This window comes from Danio rerio, chromosome 19, assembly GCF_052040795.2.
Source record: "Danio rerio strain M-AB ecotype USA chromosome 19, GRCz13ab, whole genome shotgun sequence".
Taxonomy (NCBI): domain Eukaryota; kingdom Metazoa; phylum Chordata; class Actinopteri; order Cypriniformes; family Danionidae; genus Danio; species Danio rerio.
The window spans coordinates 23,143,804-23,156,998 of NC_141039.2; the positions used below are offsets into that span (position 1 = coordinate 23,143,804).

The 13,195-nt window shown below is 36.3% G+C and overlaps 1 protein-coding gene across 8 annotated transcripts in view; it reads left to right on the forward strand.

The window, feature by feature from the left end:
* LOC147832543 (uncharacterized) overlaps positions 1-13,195 on the forward strand; it is a 442,200-nt gene that overhangs the window by 232,207 nt on the left and 196,798 nt on the right. Inside the window, exon 5 of one of the 8 annotated variants that reach the window (XM_087295668.1) lies at positions 4,686-5,635. The exons of the other annotated variants lie outside the window; for them this stretch is intronic. The gene's annotated coding sequence lies outside the window, so the exon portion shown is untranslated. Of the gene's footprint in view, positions 1-4,685; positions 5,636-13,195 lie in introns of those variants that run through there. 8 annotated transcript variants of the gene reach the window in all.

Consider the following 13,195-nt stretch of genomic DNA (forward strand, 5'->3'; position numbering starts at 1 on the left):
AGAGCTCCTCTGTGAGTATGTCTTTCGCTATTACGGTCTTCCCGAAGACATTGTCTTAGACCGAGGTCCACAATTCACATCCCGACTATGGTCCGCCTTTTTCCAGAACCTCCAAATTAACATCAGTTTGGCTTCTGGCTATCACCCTCAGTCTAACGGACAGACAGAACGCCTTAATCAGTAGATCGGTCGCTTTCTTCGCACTTACTGTCACTCCAACCAATCTGACTGGAACAAGTTTCTTATGTGGGCGGAGTATGCGCAGAACTCCTTGAGAAAGGCAGCTACAGGTCTGACCCCTTTCCAATGTGTATTAGGGTTCCAACCTCCACTGTTTCCCTGGTCCGGTGAGACCACAGACCTTCCAGCAGTCGACACCTGGTTCAAAAGGAGTGAGGAAGTCTGGAACGCAGCTCACACTCACTTGTCACATGCCGTCCGAAGATTCAAGGAACAAGCCGACCGTCACCGTCGTCCTGGTCCCACGTATTCCCCAGGACAGTGGGTATGGCTATCTGCACGAGACCTTCGCTTGAAACTTCCCTGTAAGAAGCTCAGTCCCAGGTACGTGGGTCCGTTCCAAATTGAACGTCAGATATCACCTGTTTCCTTTCGACTGACACTCCCTAACCATTATCGCATTTCTCCTACTTTCCATGTTTCCCTGCTCAAGCCTGCTGTTGGTCCAGCCGAGGCGGATAGGGAGGTGGCAGCCGGTGAACCGGGTCCCCCGCCTCTCATGATCGACGGAGAGGAAGCCTATCAGATCCACGAGATCCTGAGATCCTGACGCCGGGGTGGTCAACTTCAATACCTCATCGATTGGGAGGGGTACGGTCCGGAGGAAAGATCATGGATCAACCGTAAGGACATTCTTGACTCAACACTACTGGATGAGTTCCACTTACAGCACCCGGATATGCCGGCCCCTCGCCCCCGTGGAAGACCCCGGCGTCGAGACTCTTCTCACTACAGGAGCCGTTCGTTGGGGGCTCTGTCACCGACTCGGTCCCAGTCATTCCCCTCGCTGGCCAGCAGAGGCCACCATCTCCAGACTTCTAAGCATTACATCATCCACTTACACTGATCCAACGACCCACGTACCCTTTATAAGCCAGCTCCAAACGCTCAGTCAGTGTGAAGTCTTGTTTAGCCCCGGCCAGCATTTCTGAGCGTTATTCCTGCATGATTCCTCGTGTATTTCTCCAGTCTGTTTCTGACTCTGCTTCGCCTTCTGCCTGCCCACGACCCACGCCTTATATACGGACTCTGATACTCGCTGCCTGCCCACGACCCACGCCTGATACACGGACTCTGATACTTGCAGCCTGCCCTCGATCGATGCCTGGTAAAACACTCTGTGTCTGTTCATCGCCAGTCTTTATCCACTATAGACTGTTGCTGTTGTGTGTTTGCACGTTAGTGCATATTGTGTGTGTGAATGTGAGCTTGATTAATAAATACTGCATAATGGATCCCTCCGTGTCAGTCTCCACATTACAATATTACTCAAATAATTTATTTTCATTATTTTTGTATAGCATTTAGTTGTTAATTTGCTCTGTATTTACAGTCTGTTTTAAAAAAAAATTCTACATTTTACATTATTTCCTTTGGTGGCTGGGCTATGTTTTTTTTTTTTTTCCTCCATGTGTGCCATTTATGCGTTCTTCCATGCATGTCCGTGAGTCGGCCAGGTTGTAGGGCATATAATACATCACCTTGTGATCGACGGATCCACACCCTTCCCAAAACCCAACCAATAGTGTTTTCAAAAGCAAACAAGAAGCAAAAATTGCATCACAGCTGAATTGGTCTGCTCCACGTCCCAAGTATGACGCTGTACAAGGTGAGCTACTGAACAAACTGACCTCGCCAGAAAAGCCGTCCATATGGAGATAAGAGGCAAATGCATTTGATAACATTCACAAATCCATTTAATTTTGTTTTTGTGGTATTTATTCAGTGCTTAATAAAATAAATCACTCTATGCAGTTTCTCTGTGCATAAATGTCAAAGTAATTAATGAAATAAAGTTAACTAATTAATAATTATCTCTAATTATTTAAAAAAATTGTTCAATTGCATTGTATGAAAAATGGTAAATTTTTGTGTAGATGTTATTAATTGTATTGTATTTTTATTTATTTAAAACTTAAAATTAAAATGAAAATTAGCAGCTGGAAATAACACTACGACTAACTATTAGTAATAATAATAATAATAATAATGTTATAATATGTAATGCAATATCTACATAATTTATATTTCATATTATTTCATATTATTACATAGTAATGGTTTTGTAATACGCTTGCAATGACCTAGTAATAACTTTTAAGTGGCCTTGGTTTTTATAGTTTATAATTAAAAACAGTGACTGTTTCATAACACACATTAATCAAAACATTTCTTTAGTTTTTAATGTGTCTAGTTATTTTTTTCACCTCCTTGCGCTATGAGCAGCATAATTATTTCATTTTGTCTTTGTTATTATTATTATTGTTTAAACAATCACACTATTTTAATCACTGTTAAATTGACAGCCTTTAAAAATACACAGCAACTGCTGAAGCACTTTTCCTTTTTGCATGTTTTCTTGAATCTGAACATAGTTGTTTTTTGTTTTTTTTACAGTATATTAACTCATAAATCAGTGCACAGTTAGATCAGGTTTGTTTATTATAACCCCGAGGAGGCTGCTTTTAGTCATTTGAGTGTATCTGCACGCGCGTTAGTGACAGAGATAAGTTGAGGGCTTGTTTATGTGCATTATGTGTGTGGTATATTTTTGTGCTCAGTGTGTGTGTGTGTGTGTGTGTGTGTGTGTGTGTGTGTGTGTGTGTGACAGAAAGAGGTTGAGCGCTTGTGAGTGTGAGTGTATTTATACATGATGTGCGTGTGTATGTGTGCAGTGCGTATGGCGTGTGTGTGTGTGCGCACCTGCTGTGAACTGTGAGGGTCATTTGTAACTCATTCTGATTAATGGTAGTTTGAGCTGAATAAATGAATGAGATGCAGAGAACAGTCAGTCTCACGGTGAGCTCGCAGCTCCGCTCGGCACCGTGGGATTGCTTCCTGTCCACAGCTCCACAATTGATTTCCTCATTGCTTCAATTTGTCGCTTAATCTACTGATATGTTGATAAATTTTTCACACTTTGTCAATTAATTTTCTTGAAAAATGAGGCCCAAAATGGCGAGCGCATCAATACAGGCGGGCAGCGATTCGGTGACAAAATTAAGTGATAAAATTAATTGTCCCCCATCTTTTTCCTGTGAAAACAGAACTAATGAGAGTAGCAATTAGAGTCACATGTGCTCTCCTCAGGGGGGTTGGGGGTAAAAGAAAAACAATAAAAAAAACAGGGCGAGAAAGAAACTCATAATAAAAGACTGAAATATGACAGTCCCAATCTAAAATGGCTGCCTGGAAAGAGATGTTGTAACCTTAATTTTGGGCCTGTGATCAGGTTGATTTATGAAATGTTTGATTTAAAATGTGGCAGAACAGCAGTAGGTGGCGCTATTATGATTGTATGACTTTAATTTCTTTTTTGTGAAATTTCTGCCACATTCAAATTTAATTCTAACGATATAAACAATTGAGGCGACTAGATATTTGATCATAATACATATTTTTGTGTCATTGTGCTGTTTTAGTGCAATTAGCAAAAGTTAAATTACACCATTTGAATTTTTAAGGTCTTAAGACTTTTAGTAGATATGCAAGAATCAATCGGCCAAGGACTGTTTTCAATTTACCAGGTCTGTATATTCTATTCTATTCTATTCTATTCTATTCTATTCTATTCTATTCTATTCTATTCTATTCTATTCTATTCTATTCTATTCTATTCTAAAGGTAAAAAGCAGGGCTTATATTGAGATGGAACACTCTGGATCCAGTACCTCTAAAAACTGATCCGGCACTGCATTTTACCGATCCCCTTACTCAACCACCCTCTTCCCCCATCCGCTGTTCACTTTCAATTTCTTCCGCAAATCTACAACCCTTTTCACTTTCGTCTGCGACATCCGCCATCCACCCCCATACCCCCGCTGCTCTTCTATTTTGTCCGCGACACACCTCCACCATCCAATACCCCAGCATCTACTCTTCTCTTTCATGCGCGACTCCCTTACATCCTTGTGAAATTCACAAATTAAGCACTGTAAAAGAGTTTCTGTGTAATTTATCTGGAAAGTTACCTTACAGGGCAAGGTTATGTTTTTTACTGTATGACCTCTCCGGTTAGAGGCTCATTTTTGAAACGTACCACTTTATGCATTTCTGGAAAGCACCAAATACATCAAAGGAGCTACGTATTTTTGCAGTTTTTGTTTTCACAAATCAACCTGTGTACGATTATTCAGATTTCAAATTTCTCTCACGAGTGCTATTTATGCCTGCTGATTTTGCATAAATCCACCAGAGGCTGCTGTCGACTGACTGTCGACTGACTGACTGATCGACTGACCCTCTCTCCTCCTTCCCTAAACCCAACCAATAGTGTTTTCAAAAGCACAGATTAACCCGATCACCTATTTCCCTAAACCCAACCAACAGTTTTGAAAAGCAATCTAGAAAAAGAAAAGACCGTTTTCAGATTTTACCACATTCTCACCCTGTTATTTACTTTTTTTTATTTTTTATTTTTTGCCTTCTGTTTTTGTCTTACCCAGTTTTTAGAACTGTTCTTCGCCAGACTCAAACCCAGACTCGTGGTCAACTCCTCTCTGCATCTCAAGTCCACCGACGTACATGGCGAGCTAACTGGAAAACTGATAACAGCGAGAAAGCCGTCCATATGTAGGTAAGCGGTCAGCTAGTCTGTGCAAAAAGGAAGGCCGTCATACCGCCCCATGGCATTCATTTTAAAGACGAAATGCAGCCATACGTACTTCTGGCTACATAAGGCAATCTTTTCCCACCCACCGTTTCCATGTGCCTATCAGAGCCACAGAGATAGCTTCCTATGGCTCTGATGTGTGTTTTCATCTCCTACTGCATCAGATAAACAGCACTGTGACAGACATGATGGTAGCAGATCTCACGTAACTAAATATTTCCCAATGATTATTTGTTGTGGAGATAAATCGATTTCTGCAATGATGAATCACACACAATGTTGTTACAATGTTTACACACAAACACACACACACAGCATGCGTGTTTAACTTCTAATTACTGTTTATGCTTAGTAATGTGACAGGAAAGTTCTTAATATCCACTGTTGGATGGGTGTATGTTATGTTAATGTACAAACTAAACCTGATTTAATGCCCACAAACCTGGTTTGAATCGTTGAATTTGAGACTGTGGTGATGAATTACATTGAAATTTTACTGTCTTTACTATATTACAAACATGCAGTGTTTTATAATTTTTTTTTTAATTCTAAAACTCATTATTGATCACATTCGATGATGATTGATGATCACAGAGCGTTGAACAGTCTTTTTCATACCAGTTGCTTAACACACGACCTGTCTTGATAATATAATTATACGCATTACTGCAGAGACATGTTAATAGGCAGCTGTCAATCAATTTGGTGGGTGGGGAACAACACTCCTATGTCACATTGCGGTGGGCCTCAAAATGGGAGGGATTTGGATCCTATATTTTTATCAGGAAATAAAAAAAAATACCTAGTTCAGTCTTAAAATGGCACTTGAAGCTGAATACTAGTATCTTGAAAATATCTAGTAAAATATTCTGTACTGTCATTATGGCAAGGATGAAGGAAATCAATTATTAGAAATTATTCATTAAAACTACTATGTTATGTTGCCTCTCTGTTAAACAAAAATTGTGGAACATATGTTTTTATCACAATTAATAATTCTGACCTATTAAATTTAGTAAAATAGTTAGTTATATGAATTTATTTGTTGGCTTCTCTTGCTGAATAGACATTCAGTAGAGTAATAGACATTCATCTATGTTCCTAACAAGTGTACATTATCACATAGTTTAGAATAAATAGTGACAGAATATTCATTCTGGCCTGAACTGACCCTTTGATATCCTGTTTATATCAAAAACTGGGCAGTGTACAAAAGCAGAAGGGGTTGTGAATAGCCTTACATCCAGCAAAAGAAACCTATTGTGTATATTTTAGCCCCCTGATCTGAGCTCCTGCTGTGTAAATAGTGTTTGCAGAGTAGTTTCTGTAAGAAGGTCTGTAAGTGGCTCGTCTCTCTCTCAGCCCACCTGGACGAGGAAGCAGACAGCGATGGCCGGGCTATCGAACTGCAGCTGAAAAGCCTGCACTCATGTAATTTATTGTCAGTGTTTCCTTCACAGGAATAATTGTGGCGACTGGCCGTAGATCAATAGCGTATAGATTTTCAGACACGGGGTCTTGTAGCGCCTCTGTGTAAATGGGGGGAGTGGAGACAATGTGACCGAGCCGTAATGGACGAGTGAAGGAGAGTGGATCCGCTCGCACATACTCATCCTCAAAAGAACGCGGTCAAAAAGATTAGATAGACAATTGCACATGTGATGGTGTGAAAGAGTATCCTGCGCTCTTAAAAATGGCCTCCTTCATCTGTGGCTTCAGCCTAGCACGCTAGTCTTGTGATTGCAGCACAGGCAGACTAATCCACTAAGGAGTCTTTAACAGGAAATGGATAAGAGGTGTGCACACTGGATTTAAGGGTCCCCAGTGGGCTCGAGCAAGCCTGGAACAGCCACTTTCCTGAACAGAAACAGCTGCCGTGTGGACTGGCTGCAGGCCTCACAAATCGTAGCGAGCGGCAGCACACAACAGCGTATTGTTCTGGGACACCGAGGCATCAGCCATGACTCAAACAGTGCTTAGTGCAGTTAAGATCTGGAGGCAGAACAGATTGTGTGCTGCTGAGGAAGTCGCTTCAGACTATTTATCTGACTGTCTGTGTGTGAGTTTTTGAGTTTCGCTTGATGAAATGACTAGCATAGGTGTTTTGGACGCTATTTTGAAACACTAGGTGCAACCAGTGTTCGGTCAAACAGCTTTCTAAGATAAGATGTAAACTACCTTTCATTCACTATTGAATGTATTAGCTTTTATTTTATTTGTAATGCGGTGTTTTAGGTAGAACTGCACAATATTGGAAATTAAAATTATATTGCAATATATATATTTTTTTTGCAAACATATATTGTGATATTATTGTAATTTCACAAGATGATTTAATAACTCTATTAGAAAATAATTCATACTATAACACTGATAATTTTGTAGGGAATGGGTAGGGTGTGTTTATTATAAAGTATATAAAACATTACAAACATAAATGAATACAGTAGAACAAAGATACAATTGAAATAGGCAGTGCGTTATGGTCTTTGGAACAGTACTGAGGTAAAATAAGAATGCTGTGTAATCAAAATAAACAAATGTAAAATAACACTGCACTTTAAAGTGTAATAAGTTAACCTTACTTAGAAAAATCAAGGAAACCGCTTGTCTTAAAACTTCTAAGTAGTGTATTTATTTTAGTGAGCATAAATTAGAACACTTTGAAATTGCAACTTCTTAATAACGTAAACTTTAGTACCGTTAACTCAAAATAAGTAGTTGTGTTAATTTCATTGTAGTGTTTACTAGGAAAATATTGGGAAACAATTGCTTTTAAATGATCAAGTAAGCTAAAGTAAAACTTTTAAGTAAAGACAAAAAACAGTACCTTACTTACTGTCAGGACCATTCATAACAAACATCAATTTTTTACGAGGTGAGTCATTAACCCAATGCTCAAGGACATACACACATACACTACGGCCAGTTTATTTTATTAAATTCACCTATGGCGCATAATTTTGGACTGTGGGGGAAACCAGAGCACCCGGAGGAAACTTATGCGAACAAGGAGAGAAAATGCAAACTCTACAAACTCTACACAGAAAAGCCAACTGATCTGATAGGGCTTGAACCAGCGACCTTCTTGCTACAAAGCAACAGGGCTACCCACTGCGCCACTGTGCCACACTAAAAAAACAAAACCTACACTTCTGAAATATTTTTATTGTATAAACATTGTACAGTGTATCAATCAATCAATCAATCAATCAATCAATCAATCAATCAATCAATCAATCAATCAATCAGGCGTCACAGCAGTCACCTTAAACAGTCTATACACGTCTTTAAACAGCATGAAAACCAATGCAATGCACATGCAGCATGTAAAACTTTTAGCATCCGGGTACTGCAAAAAACAACTATATTACTATTCACAGTAATTTTCAACCAAGGTTTAATTTATGAATAATAATTATAATAAATAATATTTATATACTATTATTTATTTATTATTTATTCATACATTTTCTTTTTGGCTTAGTCCCTTTATTAATCTGGGGTCGCCACAGCGGAATGAACCGCCAACTAATCCAGCATATGTTTTGCTCAGCAGATGCCCTTCCAGCTGCAACCCATTAATGAGAAACATCCACTCACACTCATTTACACACACTACGGATGATTCAGCCTACCCAATTCACCTATACCGCATGGCTTTAAACTTGTGAGGGAAGCCTGAGCACCCGAAGGAAACCCACGGGAATATAAGGAGAACATGCAAACTCCACACAGAAATGCCAACTGACCCAGCTGAGCCTTGAACCAGCGACCTTCTTGCTGTGAAGCGATCTTGCTGCCCACTGCACCACCCTGCAGTCTATTGATTTATTATTATAAATATTATTTTATTTATTTTTATCTAAATATTTGTATCATGTCATTTATTAAATAATCATATAAATATTATTAAATGTATTAATATATCAATATAATAAAATCATAATTGTTGAACATCGAACAATTGAAAAAGCTCACAGATTTATTATGCTTATGATTAAGTTTTAATTCTTCCACCTGTTTCCTCATCACCATTCTCTATCATTAACATGCTTTTGAAACATGACCACTCAAAAGTTGTAAATACATATTATTGTAAGTCAAGATTACATGAATCTATTTAGCTTAACAACTTAATGTGCCAAAAAGTTGGGATTACTTGTTTAGATATTATAAAGTGCACAAACTTATTCCTAATAATTTAACAGCACTTAATTTTATTAGTGAGAACAGCTTTTGCTTTTTACAATCAATTTTTATTAAAGCTACAAGTTTTAGAATTTCTTTTGCTTAAAGTGTAAATTAGCTTGAAATTGTTCACAATTACATTACAAAAAATGTCTTTGTAGTAGGGTAAACATTGCTGCTTTCATTGCTATTTTAATGCTGTTGCTTTTTCCTATAATGCACTACTGCATATTCATACATTGTGATTTGGATGCTGAAACAGTATATTCTGCAGCCATAGTTTTAGGTAGTTTTGGAAAGAGCAGCTTTAACATTTTAATAACTAACTCTGTTGTTAATTATTAGTTTTTTTTGTAACTTTCTGGGAGAAAAACTAATATAAAAGGTTACTTTATAATCAAGTATATTCGCTTATATCTCCTAAATGTCTCCTATAAAAAAAAGAAAAAATTAAAAAAAAAAAAAAAAAAACACTTTTAATTTTTTATCTCAGGGTTATTCCTTTAAATATTGATATTTGTTAACCAATGAGCAATATTGTTTTTTGACCAATGAGCATTTGTTCTTTCATGCAAACGTTGTTGATGACAATGTAAATGACAAAATGTTTATAGATTTTTAAAGAACTGTGAAAGAGGCTGTGTTGTTTTCAGACATTTATTTTAGTTTTTAGGCTATTTACATTATGTGTGTGTACAAATTATAAAATATTGCGCATTTAGGATTAATTAAAAATATGGTTCGTTATTTTTTTACCTTATATTTGTTACAGATTCTTAAATACATTTAAAAAAAAAAAATTAAACTTTAAAAGGATTTGTAACGTTAATAATAGTAAATAGTTTCTTGAACACAAATTCAGTATTTTTAAATGAGCATAATACAGTCATCTTTTCAGCCTAATCACAGCAATAACACACATTTTAAAATTCTCCATTATGCTTGACTTGTTTACTAATGGTAAGAGGTTACCAATACTACCGTCAGCAGCAACTATACTTGATGAAAATTCAGTATTTTCAATAGTTTTTTTTTTTTTGTAAACTTTGAAAAGATTTACTTTACGTTAGGATGAAAACATACAATCTACAACAAAAGTCTTTCAAGAAAAAATACTGAAACAGTTCTAACTGAAAAAAAAAAATATAATCCAATATTCTGTAATCTTATGACATAAACACAATTTTTTTTTTTTATAAAGAACAGAAACACCACAAGTGTACATTTTTCACTCATTTATATTCCTTTAGCTTAGTCCCTTTATTCATCAGGGGTCGCCACAGCGAGAATGAATCGCCAACTTGTCCAGCTTATGTTTTTTACAATGTGGATAATCTTCCAGGTGCAACTCAGTAGTGGGAAACATAAACACACTAATTCACACACATACACTACGGCCAATTTATTTTATTTAATTCACCAACACTGCATGTTTTTGGACTGTGGGGAAAACCGTTTAGTGCATTAACTCGGCAGACAGACATATATTCTAGTAAATAGATTTTATATATGGAAAGCAAGATAATATTAAACATCTTTTCTTCTAGGCACAAATATTAATGCACATAATTGGCATGGTGCTTTTAAATCAGCGCAAACCAGATCAGACCATCACAACGTCCAAGTTTTCAGCAGAGTATCTTGTATTATTGTAAAATATTAGCTAGTCCTCCACATCTCATGTGTGTTTTTTAAGGCTCCTCATTTTCTGTTCCTCCTAAAGTACTCGCTGAGCGCTGCCATTAAGGATAGGTGTCTGTTTTAAAAATGAATCCCTCTCCTTCTGCTGAGACTTGTTACCTCAATAATTCAGAGCCTGAGAGAGGTGCATTATGGGCCTGATGTAGATGTGACATGAGTAGGCCAGAGACAGTGACGATAATTGATATGATAATGGGGCTTGAGGAACAGGAACAACAGCAACAAATAATAATTAAAGTATGAATAAATGATGGAGGTAAAACTGTCGGTGCAGAGGAGTAACACGGCGCACACAGATGGGACGGGATGTGTCGACGTCTCTAAGCACATGCGCTGGGACTCTGTGCGTGTGTGTAAATGCGAGACTTTTGGATGGATGACATACGCCTCAACATGTGAGCATTTTACGGTGCGCTTTTTATGTGATTCACAGCACTGAAATGGGAGCTGAGCTGGGATTTGTATGTTGTGGGCTATGTTAGGACTGTTTTAGCTGATGGTATATTTCTGTCAGTTTATTTTGATGGAAAGCTGTCTGATGTTGGCTGCTGCACAGTACAGTATATCAAGAAATTACATTTACTATAAATTCAAGCAAAGGTCATCTGAGATTTCTTTGTGTTAACTTTCAGTTTTAAACCATGACTGCATCTCAAAATGGTGGCCTTTGACCACAAAAAAATGTATTGCTTTAAATCTTGTTATGCTAAAATATCATCAAATAATGCAAGCAATCTTTCTATCAATTTGCTTGCTTTCAATAAGGGCTAGTTTTGTATTGCTTTTAAGAACTGATAGCAGGTCATATTAATAATAATTCCTTACATTTATTTAGCCCTTTTCTAGACACTCAAAGCGCTTTACACATTGGGGGAATCTCCTCATCCTCATTCATATTGTTCTAGGATTATACCCTTCATGTTTTAAGTAATATAAAAAGCATTATTTGTGGCATTGCTTTGTCAGTAGTTTATAAAACATTGAAAAAGCATGGTGTTTATCATATTAGCTTGCTTAATTTTTTTGTACATGTACAGTTGAAGTCAGAATGATTAGCCCCCCTGAACTATTCCTGAATTATTACCCCCCCCCCCACTGTTTATTTGTATCCCCAATTTCTGTTTAATAGAGAGTTTTTTCAATCACATTATTAAAACACATAATAGTTTTAATAACTCATTTCTAATTTATTTGATGACAGTAAATAATATTTGACTAAATATTTTTTAAGACACTTCTATAAGTTTATTAGGTTAACTAGGCAGGTTAGGGTAATGTATATTGAAAGGTTGCTCTGTAGACTATCAAAAAAATTGCTTAAAGGGGCTAAAAATATTGACCTTAATATGTTTTTTTTTTTTTTTTTTTTTTTAACTGCTTTTATTCTAGCTGGAATAAAACAAATGAGACTTTCTCCAGGTAAAAAAAATTCTATCTGTTACACTGAAAATTTCCTTGCTCTGTTAAACATTTGGGAAATATATATATATATATATATATATATATATATATATATATATATATATATATATATATATATATATATATATATATATATATATATATATATATATATATATATAATAATAAATAGGGGCTTTTAACTGTATATTATCTTTGAAATTCTTTATTTTGTGCACAATGGCTTGAAATCACTCTTGTTGTGTTCCCGGTCAAAAATTATCATCTCAAGTCTTTCTGCCAATTGCTTTTTTTCATATTAGGACTGGTTTTGTATTGCTTTTAGGCCTTATTGATCTCAGATCATACATTTCAGTTATTAAGAAAAGTTAAAACATTATTTGTGGCATTACTTGGTCAGTATTTAATAAAACACTGAAAAGGTGCACTTTTAATCATACCATAACATGCTTAAATTGTTTTTACATGCATATTAGCTTTGAAATTCTTTATTTTGTACAACATGGCAAGAAGTCTCTCTTGCCTACAATATATCGCTAATACATTTATACATTTTATACATACACGGATATTATCAGCACTTATTAAGTTGGTCTTTTTGTCAGCTTGTTTCCTTTTAATAAGACTGGTTTTGTATTTATTTTGGGAACTGATTGATTTTAAGCCCAATTGATCTAAGCTTATCTTATCTAAAAAATGACCATTCATTGAAACATAAATGGAAGAGATTGACAATGAAACTTGTGGTATTCAATAACATGTTCATCATCATCATCATCATAATGCATGAGTGTTTGGAAACACAAAGCCCTTATACCTGTCCATGTGTGGATGTATGCACGGTTGTGCTTATACTACAACACAAGCAAAGACACACATCTTGTTTTTTGAGAACTCTCCATAGGCATAATCTGTTTTATATTGTAAAAAAAGTATATTGCTTTACTCTAATCCTGCGCCTAAACCCACAGGAAACCTTTGGCCAATTTGAAACCTATGGCAAATTTTGAATGGTAAAAAACTTTAGGT